At 45.9% G+C, this 14283-nt stretch overlaps 1 long non-coding RNA gene and 1 pseudogene across 1 annotated transcript; one reads left to right on the top strand and one right to left on the bottom strand.

Moving 5' to 3' along the window:
* The first annotated feature begins 521 nt into the window (after window positions 1-521).
* LOC118153456 (uncharacterized) lies at window positions 522-9720 on the top strand. The gene is made up of 3 exons (XR_004742679.3): window positions 522-1179; window positions 1693-1746; window positions 3531-9720. It is a non-coding gene; the product is annotated as an uncharacterized LOC118153456 (long non-coding RNA).
* LOC118154281 (U6 spliceosomal RNA) lies at window positions 3723-3823 on the bottom strand (annotated as a pseudogene).
* Window positions 9721-14283: the final 4563 nt, after the last annotated feature.

Below are 14283 nucleotides of genomic sequence, written 5' to 3'. Positions count from 1 at the left end.
ACCCCGACCCATGTATTTTGTGCGTAGAACCATTGCGCTGGCTAAAACGGCCTTACTAGTGACCCGTGAGGCTCCTCTGCCTGGGAATCTCCTGGTCTGTGGGCAATAAAAACCCGTCTGGAAATGTGGCATCAACTCACCCTCTGCGCTTCTGCTGGGAGCTGCAATCCTGAGCTGCTCCTAATCGACAATCTTGGATCTCCGCTTTCTTTTTTTCTTTTCTTCTTTTTTTGAGATGGGGTCTGGCTGTGTTGCCCAGGCTGGAGAGCAGTGGCCTGATCTTGGCTCACTGCAATCTCCACCTCCTGGGCTTAAGCCACCCTCCCACCTCAGTCTCCCAAGTACCTGTAAGTAAGGCACACACCACCATGCCCAGCTAATTTTTGTATCTGTAGAGTTGGGGTTTTGGCTGGACGTGGTGGCCCATGTCTGTAATGCCAGCACTTTAAGAGGCCAAGGTGGGTGGATCACTTGAGGTCAGGAGTTTAAGGCCAGTCTGCCCAACATGGTGAAACCCTGATTCTACTAAAATTATAAAAATTAGCCATCCGTGGTGGTAGGCGCATGTAATCCCAGCTACTCAGGAGGCTGAGGCAGGAGAATCGCTGGAACCCAGGAGGTGGTGGTTGCAGTGAGCCAAGATCATATCACTGCACTCCAGCCTCGGCGTCAGAGTGAGACACTGTCTCAAACAAACAAACAAACAAAACCAGAGATGGAGTTTTGCCATGTTTCCCAGGCCAGTCTTGAACTCCTGAGCTCTAGCGATCTGCCTTCCTTGGCCTCCCAAAGTGATGGGATTCTAGGTGTGAGCCATGGTACCCAGCCCATTTTCTATTTTCTCATCACTGCTTCCAACTTCCTTCAGTTCCTTAGCCCTATCTAGGGCAGATTCATCACTTTGGCGTGGTAAAACTCAGGCCAGCCCTGTTTCAAGCCCCACTCACATATCAGGTTCGCAGTGCTTTACCTCCTCTTCCCAGCACAACTGGGGCACTCACCCTGCTTGCTGGGAGAATGAGGAGATTGGGGAGTGGGCATGGTCTAGTTCAGTGATACCTCCTGCCTCTTTTCTTTTCAAGGCCTCACTTCCTAGCTGCCATGGAGTGGACAGGAGGAATGGAAGGACAAGGAAGAAGGCAGCAGAGGTCTCTTAATGTGGCTGGCTAGAGGTCCAAGGTGAGGAGGCCCCAGATCTGGTTGGACTTGGTTCCATCTACTGCTGCTGGCCTCTGAGGATAGGGTGGACTCTGCACAGATGATGTCCCCTCTATGATGAAGCCCTGCTCAGAAAAGCCAGCCTAGTCTTCCCTGCCCCACCAGGAAATCCAGTTTCCAGTCTCCAGAGAGAGGGCCCCACTGTTTGCTTCGGAGGCCATCTGGACAGTGTATGAGCCCTGCCCTTCCTCTGAACTTTGTGCTTCTTGCTATGGAGACATTGAGGCTCTTCTGCACCTTCCAAGGGTTATGGGAGATTGCCTGGGGTGCCTCTTTCTTGTTCTTCGACTCAGACAAGGTTTTTGAACACTGCCAGCATGGGCTGTGCTAGCGGCTAGACTGCCTTCAGCAATCACAGCGCTCTCAATACTTGATTCCATTTCTAAGACTGTTTCCCAGACTGTTCTCAAACTCCTAAATCTGGGCCACAAGCATGAAAGAAGCTGTGTGTAATTAGTTTGCTTCTTTCCATAGACCTGTTTGTTGAAATGGAGTCTTCTGCTGGCAAATCATCACATAGAAAAAGAGGTGGGTACAAAGGGCCCAGATGGAAAACCTGATGGAAAAAAACAAACTCTTTTTTGGTCTGATTTGGGTAAAAATGATATTCTGAAGCAGAGTGTCAGTTGCAAAGAGATCATTATCTATACTCCCTAAGTAAATATTAAGGGGCGGCCATTGTTTTCATCTTGCTATATACGATTTTCACAGGCTATATACCTCCTGGGGTATTGGAAAAGACATTTTCAACAGAACAATAATCAATGAGAACTATAGTTTACAGCTTTTGAAGCAAAATAAAATGAGACCTATCAAGACACACTAAATCATTTACATCCCTTTTAAAATCAGTAAGAAGGAGAGTACATCCAGGACAATGGCAAATTAGGGGCCTCAAAACACATGTTTTTGGCCAGGTGCGATGGCTCATGCCTGTAATCCCAGCACTTTGGGAGGCTGAGTGGGCAGATTACCTGAGATCAGGAGTTCCAGGCCAGCCTGGGCTACATGGTGAAACCCTGTCTTTACTAAAAATATAAAAATTAGCCAGGCATGGTGGCAGGCACCTATGGTCACAGCTGCTCAGGAGTCTGAGGCAGGAGAATCACTTGAACCCGGGAGGCGGAGGTTGCAGTGCACTGAGATCGCACCACCGCACTCCAGTCTGGGCAACAGAGTGACACTACATCTCAAAAAAAGAAAAAGAAAAAGAAATCTGGTTGTTTAAAAGAGTCAGGGACTTCCCCCTTCTCTCTGTCTTCCTCCTACTTTCTCCATGTGGTGCGCCTGTTCCCCTTAGCCTTCCGCCATGACTGTAAGCTTCCTGAGGGGCTCATCAGAAGCAGATGCTGGCACCAGATTTCCTGTACAGCCTGCAGAACCATGAACCAATTAAACCTCTTTTCTTTATAAATTACCCAGCCTTCATAAATTTCTCATGGCTTACATCCTCCTTTTACCCGGTCACTTCCTCAGAGAGACCTTCTCTAACCACAGCTCTTACTCTGTACTTCATTTCTCTTATTTGTTTATTTATTTATTGAGACAGAGTCCCACTGTGTTGCCCAGGCTGGAGTGCAATGGTTCATTCATAGCTCACTGCAGTCTCGAACTCCTCAGCTCAAGCAATCCTCCTGCCTCAGCCTCCCCAGCAACTGGGACCATAGGCATGAACTACCACACCTGACCAATTTTTTTTTTGAGATGGAGTCTCAATCTGTTTCCTGAGCTGTAGTGCAGTGGTGATCTCGCCTCACTGCAACCTCCATCTCCCAGGTTCAAGCAATTCTCCTGCCTCAGCCTCCCGAGTAGCTGGGATTATAGGCACAGGCACCCACCACTACGCCCAGCTGATTTTTTGTATTTTTAGTAGAGACAGGGTTTCACCATGTTGGCCAGGCTGGTCTCGAACTCCTGGCCTCAAGCGATCCTCCTGCCTCAGCTTCCCAAAGTGCTGCGATTACAGGTGTAAACCATGAGGCCTGCCACATTTTTCTTCATAGCATGGATTATTATCTGTTTGATTCTCCACTGTCTGTTCTAGGAGCTTACCTCAATGAGGGCAGGACTGCTATATTTTGTTCATCACTATGTCCACGGCCCCAACAGTGCCTGGTGTTGGAGAAATAATCCTTAAAAATAAGGGCCAGGTGCAATGGCTCACACCTGTAATCCCAGCACTTTGGTGGGCCGAGGCAGGCGGATCACAAGGTCAGGAGATGGAGACCATCTTGGATAACATGTTGAAACCCCGTCTCTACTAAAAATACAAAAAATTAGCCCATCATGGTGATGCATGCCTGTAATCCCAGGTACTCAGGAGGCCGAGGCAGGAGAATCACTTGAACCCAGGAGGTGGAAGTTGCCCAGGAGGTGAGCTGAGATCGCACCACTGCACTCCAGTCTGGGCAACAGAGCAAGACTCCATCAAGTCTCCTGCCACTCCAGAAAACTACTCCACAAAGGTACCTTCAGCAAAACAGTTAGTATTATTGTTACTGTTTTTTAATATGGAACACTTCACGAATTTACACGTCATCTTTGCACAGGGTCATGCTGATTTTCTCTGTATATTCCAATTTTAGTGCATCTTCTGCAGAAGCAGGCACAGTATAGGTTATTAATATTGCAGGCTGACTAGAATACAATGTGGCCATTAATTTTCACTACTTCCTCTCTGGGTACTGGTGGCCAGGGTACTTTTCCTGCTAGAATCTCATTCTCTGCCTTTCCTGTGGTAATGTCCCATGTTATTCTGTGAGCCTCACTGGCCAGGTAGGGAACACTGGATAGGGAACCTTGCTGTGCTGGAGCTGGCCAGGTGCCCCTCCTCTGTGTCTCTACTTGCCCCGTGTGTTTTCTATCACTCATTTACACACCAGTTGATAGTACTTAGCCCAGGAGGCAGTATATAGTAAACTCTTAGGAAATGTGAACTTAATTAATTCACAAGCAAAACCTTTGAGTTCGTGTCATCTTTCTTTTAGATTGCACTTGTTACCACAATGCTGGGCTGTAGTGTAGACCTCCCTTGCTATCAAACTCATTCTTCCAAAAGGAGAGTACATGGGAAGGTGGAAGGACTTCCCATGTGCCAGGAAATGGTTGGCTCTAATCTTAGAAAATGAACTAGGGGCCAGGCACCGTGGCTCACACCTGTAATCCCAGCACTTTGGGAGGCCAAAGTGGGCGGATCACCTGAGGTCAGGAGCTCAAGATCAGCTGGCCAACATGGCGAAACGCCATCTCCACTAAAAATCCAAAAAGTGGCTGGGCATGGTGATGCATGCCTGTAATCCCAGTTACTCGGGAGGCTGAGACAGAATTGTTTGAACCGAGGAGGTGGAGGTTGCAGTGAGCTGAGATGGCACCACTGGACACCAGCCTGGGCAACAGAGCAAGACTCCGTCTCAAAAGAAAGAAAATGAACTTGGGTTCTTCAGCCATTATTAGAGCCTCGGGAGAACAAGAAATATGGCAGTTGTATCCAGAGACCAACGAAATGTTGTCAAACACGTCTACTAGGGCCTGTCTGACATTTCAACTGCCTGCAAGAACCACTGCCACAGCCCAAAGGGGCCTCAATCGGCCATCCAGCCAGACTCAGTCTTCCAAGGCAGCTGTACCTGCTGTCACACCGTCCAGGAGACAGACGTTCTGTACGGAGGAAATACCAGCAGGCTCACTCAGTACTGAATCCTTGCATAGGGCGCCCTTGATCAGCTACTCTTTTATTAAATGACAGAGTCATAAAGTTTTTTTTCTTTTTACCAAAATGGCATTATTTTTGCCTTTGTGCTACTGTGCAAATGCTCTAAGAAATAGATATGTCTGTTGAGCCTGTTACAAGGACAAATATTATAGTTTTAGAAACCAGGGGCATTGTTAGAACTGTTAGAAACAAGAAAAAACGAAAACACTGGCTGGACAGAAGCGTAAAACTATCTCACCTTTATACTCAGACATTAGAATACCATTCCTGGACTTCACACTTTAGAAAGCCCCATATTGCAAACGTACAGATACAAAATCACTAAAGAACAACAGGCACCTATGGGTTGCTTGGATCTGGTGAGCGGTGCTGGTGCAGCGTGATCCACAGCCTTCAACATGGGCACTTGTGACTAACACTGTTCAGGACCCCTCCTGGGTTCAAGCAATTCTCCTGCCTCAGCCTCCCGAGTAGCTGGGACTACAGGTGTGTGCCACTATGCCCAGCTAATTTTTGTATTTTTAGTAGAGACGGGGTTTCACCATGTTGACCAGGATGGTCTCGATCTCTTGACCTCGTGATTCACCCGTCTCGGCCCCCCAGCGATTTTTGGATTCTTCAGAGGCAAGCACTGACTTAAGATGTGGGAAGATTTTGAGCAGCCCAGGTGCTTGGTAATAAAAAGGACTAATTAATTAGCATGTTGATTCCTACTCTCAGAGAACAGAAATAAATTGATTTTTGCATAACAAAACACATTTCCCCACTTTTTCTTTTTCTTTTTTTCTTTTTTTTTTTTTTGAGACAGAGTCCCGTTCTATCACCTAGGCTGGAGTGCAATGGCGTAATCTCAGCTCACTGCAACCTCTGCCTCCCAGGATCATGCAGTTCTCCTGCCTCAGTCAAATAGCTGGGATTACAGGCGCCCACCACCACGCCTGGTTAATTTTTGTATTTTTGGTAAACACAGAGTTTCACCATGTTGGCCAGGCTGGTCTCAAACTCCTGACCTCCGATGATCCGCCCCCTCAGACTCCCAAAGTGCTGGGATTACAGGTGTGAGTCACCGCAGGCCACATTTTCCCACTGTATTGATTGTCCGATTCCTGATTCTGGAGATACTCCCAAATCAGTGCAATATTTGCAACAGTTGTAAATAATGTTTCGCAGCTGTGCCTGGTAGCTCACGCCTGTAATCCCAGCACTTTGGGAGGCCAAGGCATGAGGACTGCTTGAGCCCAGGGGCTCAAGACCAGCCCGGGCAACATACTGAGACTGTCTCTTCCAAAATTTCAAAGGTTAAATTAAATTAAAATATGTTTTGCAATAGTAAAAACTTCATATTGCTCCTGGATTTAGATAAATTGGATCTAGGCATAACATGTATGAAATGTAATGTCATTTCTTTATGTTGGCAACTAGATGGACATTGAACACCAAAATTGTGGAGAGTTTTGTTTTCTATAAAAATGCTTTTACAGGCATACCTTGTTTTATTGCACTTGACTTTATTGTACTTTGCAGATACTGCATTTTTACCAACTGAGGGTTTATAGCAACCCTCCATCAAGTAAGTTTATCGGCCTCATGCTTCTAACAGCAAGTGCTCACTTCACGTCTGTGTCATGTTTTGCTAATTCTTGCAATATTTCAAATTTCTTCTTTCTTTTTGAGACAGAGTCTTGCTCTGTCGCCCAGGCTGGAGTGCAGTGGCGTGATCTTGGCTCACTGCAACCTCCACATCCCGGGTTCAAGGGATTCTTCAGCCTCAGCCTTCCAAGTAAATGGGACTACAGGTATGGGCCACCTGTAGTATTTTTGTATTTTTAGTAGAGACGGGGTTTCACCATGTTGGCCAGACTAGTCTCAAACTCCTGACCTCAAGTGATCCACCTGCCTTGGTCTCCCAAAGTGTTAGATTAGAGGCCTGAGCCACTGTGCCCGGCCACCAAATATTTTCATTATTATTATATTTGTGATGGCAATCTGTGATCAGTGTCTTTGATGTTCCTATTGTAATTTGGAGGGGCACCAGGAACCATGCCCCTATAGGATGGCAAACTTAAATATTGTAGTCAGACTGCTGAAGTGAAAGGAAGAGGCATGCATCTCTTGCTTTCAATCAAAAGCTAGAAATGCTTAAGCTAAGTGAAGAAGGCATGTAGAAACCTGAAACAGGCCTATAGCTAGGCCTCTTGTACCAGTTAGCCAAGCTGTGAATGCAAAGGAAAAGTTTTTGAAAGAAATTAGAAGTGCCACTCCATGGAACACATAAATAATAAGACAGTGAAACATGTCTGGGCATGGCAGCTTGGCTGGGTGCAGTGGCTCACACCTGTAATCTGGGAGGCCAAGGTGGGCAGGCAGGTTACTAGAGGTCAGGAGTTTGAGACCAGCCTGGACAACATGGCAAAACCCCATTTCTACTAAAAATACAAAAAAATTAGCTAGGCATGGTGGTGTGTGCCTATAATCCCAGCTACCCAGGAGGCTGAGGCACAAGTATTGCTTGAACCTAGGAAGTGGAGATTTCAGTGAGACTTGGTTTCAAAAAAAAAAACAAAGTGAAACAGCCTTATTGCTGTTACAAAGGAAGTTTTAGTGTTCTGGATAGAAAATCAAACCAGATACAATATTCCCTGAAGCCGCAGCCTAATCCTCAGCAAGGCTGTAACTCTCTTCAATTCCATGAAGGCTAAGAGAGGTGAGGAAGCTGCAGAAAGAAGTCAGAAGCTAGCAGAGATTGGTTCATAAAGACTAAGGAAAGAAGCCATCTCCGTAACATAAAAGTGCAAGGTAAAACGCAAGTGTGGCTGTAGAAGCTGCAGCATGTTATCCAGATCTAGCTAAGGCCATTGAAAAACAGCCTTACATTGGAAGATGCCATCTAGGACTTTTTTTTTTTTTTTTGAGATGGCGCCTTACTCTGTTGTCCAGGCTGGAGTGCAGTGGCACGATCTTGGCTCACCACAACCTCCACCTCCCAGATTCAAGCAATTCTCCTGCCTCAGCCTCCCAAGTAGCTGGGATTACAGGTGCCCACCATCATGCCCAGCTAATTTTTGTATTTTTAGTAGAGATGGAGTTTCACCATATTGGTCAACCTGGTCTCGAACTCCATGATCTGCCTGCCTGCCTTGGCCTCCCAAAGTGCCGGGATTATAGGCATGAGCCACCATGCCCAGCCCCATGTAGGACTTCTATAGCTAGACAGGAGTTAATGCCTGGCTTCAAAGCTTCAAAGGACAGGCTGACTCTCTTCTTAGGGGCTGATGCAGCTGGTGACTCTAAGTTGAAGTCAGTGCTCATTTACCCTTCCAAAAATCCTATGGCACATAAGAATCATGCTAAACTACTCTGCCTTTGCTCTAGAAGTGGAATGACAAAGCCTGGATGATAGCATATCTCATTTGGAGAATGATTTGCTGAATATTTTAAGCCCACTGTTGAGACTTACTGGTAAGAAGAAAAGACTCTTTTCAAAATATTACTGCTCACTGACAGTGCACCTGGTCACCCAAGAGCTCTGATGGAGATGTACAAGGAGATTAATGTCTTCATGACTGTTAACACATTTATTCTGCAGCCCATGGATCAAGAAGCATATTACATTTCAAGTCTTACTCTTCAAGCAATGTATTTTGTAAGGCTATAGCTGCCATAAGTAGTGATTTCTCTGATGGATCTAGGCAAGTCAAAAAACTTCTGGAAAGGATTCATCATTTTATTGTCGTGAAGAACATTCATGATTCTTGGCTGGAGTTCAAAATATTGACATTAACAAGAGTTTGCAAGAAGTTGGTTCCAACCTTTGTGGATGACTTTGAGGGATTTAAGACATCAGTAGAGGAAATCACCACAGATGTGGTGTAAACAGCAAGAGAAACAGAAGTAGAAGTGGAGCCTGGGATGGGTGCAGTGAGTCATGCCTATAATCCCAGCACTTTGGGAGGCTGAGGTGGGCTGATCACCTGAGGTCAGGAGTTCGAGATCAGCCTGACCAACATGGAGAAACCCCATCTCTACTAAAAATACAACAATTAGCTGGGTGAGGTGGTGCATGCCTGTAATCCTAGCTACTCAGGAGGTTGAGGCAGGAGGAGAATTGCTTGAACCCAGGAGGTGGAGGTTGTGGTGAGCCAAGATCACGCCAGTGCACTCCAAGAGCAAAACTCCATCTCAAAAAACAAACAAACAAAAAACAGTGGAGCCTAAAGATGTGACTAAATTGCTGCAGTCTCATGATCAAAATTTTACGGATGAGAAGTTGCTTCTTTATAAATGCACAAAGAAGGTTTCTTGACATGGAATCTACTCCTGGTGAAGATCCTATGAACATCGTTGAAATGGAAACAGCCCCCACTGCTGCTCTGAAAAGCCATCTTTGCATTGTTCCTTGTCTAGCTCCATGCCTCCTCCTCCGTTGTGGAATCCAGCAGCTTTATCACCAGAGTTCCCAAACTCTCACTGTGTTTTTAATCCCGAGTGCTCTACCATGTCAGACGCAGCTGTAGACACTAGCTCCAATATCACCATCAAGGACTTAAAGGATAAGGGAGTTGCGGAGGGGAAGAAGGGAGTTGTGGAGGAGGCAGAAACAGAAGAGATCCCCTTGCTAACAGGAACGCTAATGAGGAAAATTGGGAGCAGGAGGCTGACAATGAGGTAGAGAGGAAGAAGGTGATGATGAGGAAAAGGTTGGAGATGAAGACGAGGAAGCTGAGTCTGCTACTGGCAAGTGGGCAGCTGAAGATGATGAGGACAATGATGTTGATACCAAGAAGCAGAAGATTGATGAGGACCACTAGATGGCAAAAAAGGAACTAAAAAAAAATGGCTAGGATCTATTCACCCTCCACTTCCCGTCTCAGAATCTAAATGGGGTCACCTTTGAGTAGAGAGGCCACCCACAGATGACACGCACCCTCCACCACCCAACCCAACCACAAGAATTTGCAACAGGGGAGGAAAAAGAACCGAAACTTCCAATGCCCTGCTTTTTTCCTTAAAAGAACTTTAAATGCAGCCATAAAAATGAATGAGTTCATGTCCTTTGAAGGGACATAGATGAAGATGGACATCATCATTCTCAACAGACTAACACAGGAACAGAAAACCAGATACCACCTGTTCTCACTCATTAGTGGGAAGTGAACAATGAGAACACATGGACACAGGGAGGGAATGTCACACACCGGGGCCTGTCGTGGGGTGGGGGGCAAAGGGAGGGAGAGCATTAGGACAAATACCTAATGCATGCAGGGCTTAAAACCTAGAAGAGAGGTTGACAGGTGCAGCAAACCACCATGGCACATGTATACCTATGTAACAAACCTGCACGTTCTGCACATGTATCCCAGAACTTAAGGTAGAATTTAAAAAAAGACTAAACTTGTTATAGGAATATTACTATGATTATTATTTTAAATTCACCTCCATCAAAAAATACTTTAAAAAGGAAATTTGTATTTTTATTTATATTTTATATTTTTGTACATATTGATAGGGTCAACCTTTTTTTTTTTTTTTTAAGATGAAGTTTCTCTCTTGTCACCCAGGCTGGAGTGCCATGGTATGATCTTGGCTCACTGAAACCTCTGCCTCCCGGGTTCAAGCAATCCTCCTGCCTCAGCCTCCTGAGTAGCTGGGATTACAGGTGTGAGCCACCCTGCTCTGCCTAGGGTCAGCCATTTTTAATGATCTTGGATGACTAAACCAACCTTGGCAGCATTCTCTGTCCTACTTCTGACTTGACTGGTGGTGTAACGATGTTCATTATAACCTCAAATGAGAAAGAAACGCCTCCCAGGTTGAAGTGATTCTCCTGCCTCAGCCTCCCAAGTAGCTGGGACTACAGGTGCCCAGCACCACTCCCGGCTAATTTTTGTATATTTAGTAGGGATGGGGTTTTGCTGTGTTGGCCAGGCTTATCTCTAACTCCTGACCTCAGGTGATCCACCTGCCTCAGCCTCCCAAAGTGCTGGGATTACAGGCGTGAGCCACTGTGCCTGGCCATTTTATTTTAATAATATGTCACAGTTACCCCAACCTTCATCAGCCACTACCTCAATCAGTTAGCAACCATCAACATCGAGGCAACACCAGCAAAAAGATCATGGCTCACTGAAGGCTCAGATGATTGTTAGCAGTTTTTAGCAATAAAGTGTTTTTTTGTTTGTTCATATTATTATTATTTTGAGATGGAATCTCACTCTGTAGCCCAGGCTGGCATGCAGTGGCATGATCTCGGCTCACTGCAACCTCTGCCTCCCGGGTTCAAATGATTCTCCTATCTCAGCCTCCTGAGTAGCTTGGATTACAGGCAAGCACCACCATGCATGCCTAATTTTTCTATTTTTAGTAGAGATGGGGTTTCACCATGTTGGCCAGGCTGGTCTCGAACTCCTGACCTCAAGTGATCCACCTGCCTTGGCCTCCCAAAGCACAGGGATTACAGGTGTGAGCCACCACACCCAGCCATAAAGTGTTTTTAAATTTACATGTACATTGGTATTGTAGACATAATGTTATCGCACACAAAAGAAAATATTATAGCGGCCAGAAATGGTGGCTTACACCTGTAATCTCAGAACTTTGGGAGGCCAAGGCAGGTAGATCACCAGAGTCAGGTGTTCAAGACCAGCCTCGCCAACATGGTGAAACCCCGTCTCTACTAAAAATACAATTAGCTGGGCGTGGTGGTGCACGCCTATAATCCCAGGTACTTGGGAGGCTGAGGCAAGAGAATCGCTTGAACCCAGGAGGTTGTAGTGAGCCAAGATTGCACCACTGCATTCTGGCCTGGGCAACAGGCGTGAGACTTCATCTCAAAAAAAAAAAAAGAAAGAAAAAAAGGAAGGAAGGAAGGAATGAGGGAGAGAGGGAGGGAGGAAAGGAAGGAAGGAAGGAAGGAAGGAAGGAAGGAAGGAAGGAAGGAAGGAAGGAAGGAAGGAAGGAAGGAAACATTATAGTGTAAACATAGCTTGTGTAAAAAAATTTCTCTTAACTTTGCTGCAATAGTCACGTTATTGCAGTGGTTTAGAATCAAACCCACAATATCTCCAAGGTATGCTTTTAAAATATTTAGTTACATTTTCTCAGTTTTAAGTAATTTTGACTTAAAATTTGATATATAACTTTTATATGCTAAGACATATGTGTGGGCACCAGAGCGATGTTATTTAAATGATAATCTGCCTGCCTGACCCTGAGTCCGAGAATGCCTTCAAAATGTCTAGCTGATATATTACTCTCTAGGTAGGAACATCTGTTCATTTTAAGTTTCACTTTTCCTCCAAGACAATTTCAGAGATGCTGTTGCAAAAATTACAGGTATAGTGATACTTATAGCCGCCTATACATTCCCTCCAGAGCACATATACTTTTTCCCAAGAGATAAGCCCCAGATCTGAGGGGTTGCAGTGCAGAGCTCCACGTGTCTGCAGCCACCCAGGACCATGCTTCTGTGTGTGAATCTACCTGGTAAATCATCCTATGCTGACACACTGGATTTGTCTGCCTTCTCCGGTTTACGGGCTCCTTCAGCATTTGGAGGTTGCTTTGTATATATGGCCCTTTCATGGATCAATGTGCTATGTGACCATTTATTTATTTATTTAGAGACAGAGTCTTGCTCTGTTGCCCAAGCTGGAGTGCAGTGCAATCTCGGCTCACTGCAACCTCTGCCTCCTGGGTTCAAGAGATTCTTCTGCCTCAGCCTCCTGAGTAGCTGGGACTATAGGCACCCACTGTGCCCAGCTAATTTTTTTGTATTTTTAGTCGAGACACGTTTCACCATTTCTGCCAGGATGGTCTCAAACTCTGACTTCGTGATCCCCCCACTTCGGCCTCCCAAAGTGCTGGAATTACAGGCGTGAGCCACCACGCCGGGCCGTGACCTTCTTTTACACTCATCAGTCACCACAGAAGTTATGGGTAGACTATCTGGGATGGCCATGTGAGGAATTCAGCAGACCTTTCCCTACAAAACAGCCATTGAATTGGTGAAAAGTGTTTGTTGGTTTGTTTGAGACATGGTCTGGCTCTGTCGCCCAGGGTGTACTGCAGTGGTGCCATCTCAGCTCACTGCAGACTTGATCTCCCAGGCTCAAGTGATCCTCCCACCTCAGTCTCCCAAAGTGCTGGGATTACAGGTGTGAGCCACTGCACCTGACCTAATTGATGAAAATTATTTAAATAATAAAAAAATTTTTACCTTGTCCTAAGGACATACAGCAAGTGAAGAAAATTTATTCAAGAAAATCTCCTGAATCTCAGTAAGAATAAAGAGTCAGGGCATCTGAGTCACATCCCAGTCCTATCTTCTAAGCAGAAGATACTTCTCAGGAATCCCAGCTACTTTGGAGGGAGGCTGCTGCAGGAGGAAGCTGTGAGCTCAGAGTTCAAGGCTTCAGTGAGCTATGATTGCACTACTGCCCTCCAGCCTGTGTGGCAGAAGGAGACCTTGTTTTGAAAAACAAAAACAGCACAACTGGAAAGTCAGTTTTCCCTAAAACATACACTTCTCTGGATCCCACATGTTGCCCAGGCACAAGCTACAGCAGCACTGGGCTGGAAACTGAGAACCAGGAAACTGGGGCTCTAGATTATGCTGCCACACCAGCTGGCCTCAAGAGATCTTCAAGTTCAACCTGCCCCTAATGTGGTGAGAGGCACAGATTGTCCACAGCAGCTCAGCTTGCACACAGGAGCTCAACTGGATTTCCATGCCCTGTGGAAGGCAGCGAGCAGCGGCAGCCAGTGCCTTCCTCAGAACTTAGGGCACAATGAAAGAGTTACTCTGTTTAGTCACACCAATGCTGTGGGTAAGAAAGTGCCTTTCACTGTGCACTTATTTACATAGTGTTGCAAGCAGGTACCAGGATATAGGAATATAATTGTACATGTCAAGTGTGTCAGGGAACTCAGGATAAGGGGCCAATTAGGACCAAGAGTTATGACTTGATACAGGTCGATTCAGAAAATGTTTACAGAGTTAACACATGAGCATCTATAGGTTAGGCACGGTGAGAGAGAGAGAGAGAGGCTGGGTCAGTACTAACAAATGTTTCTCCTTGCTACCGGCCCACACCTTGGAATAGTGCTGGCTTACAGTGTATGGTAGGGGACAAAGGAAACCATCAGTCGTCTGTGTTACTCTCAGCTGTTCAGACGTATGTTAGTGCCTTTTTCGTCTTCCTTAAGGAAGGCAGTTTAATTATTTACCAGTGCCTGCCATGGGTGAAGGCCAAGAGCTTTCACGATTTCAGTACAAAACCGAAAGCAGTGCATTGGGAGAAATGCACACTGCCAGGTGAGAACAGCAAGCGCAGGTCCCAAAAGCCTCCCCACAG

Source organism: Callithrix jacchus, chromosome 5, assembly GCF_049354715.1.
Source record: "Callithrix jacchus isolate 240 chromosome 5, calJac240_pri, whole genome shotgun sequence".
Lineage (NCBI taxonomy): Eukaryota > Metazoa > Chordata > Mammalia > Primates > Cebidae > Callithrix > Callithrix jacchus.
The sequence above is the reverse complement of the archived record's forward strand: the minus strand, read 5'-3'. Positions and strand labels throughout refer to the sequence as shown.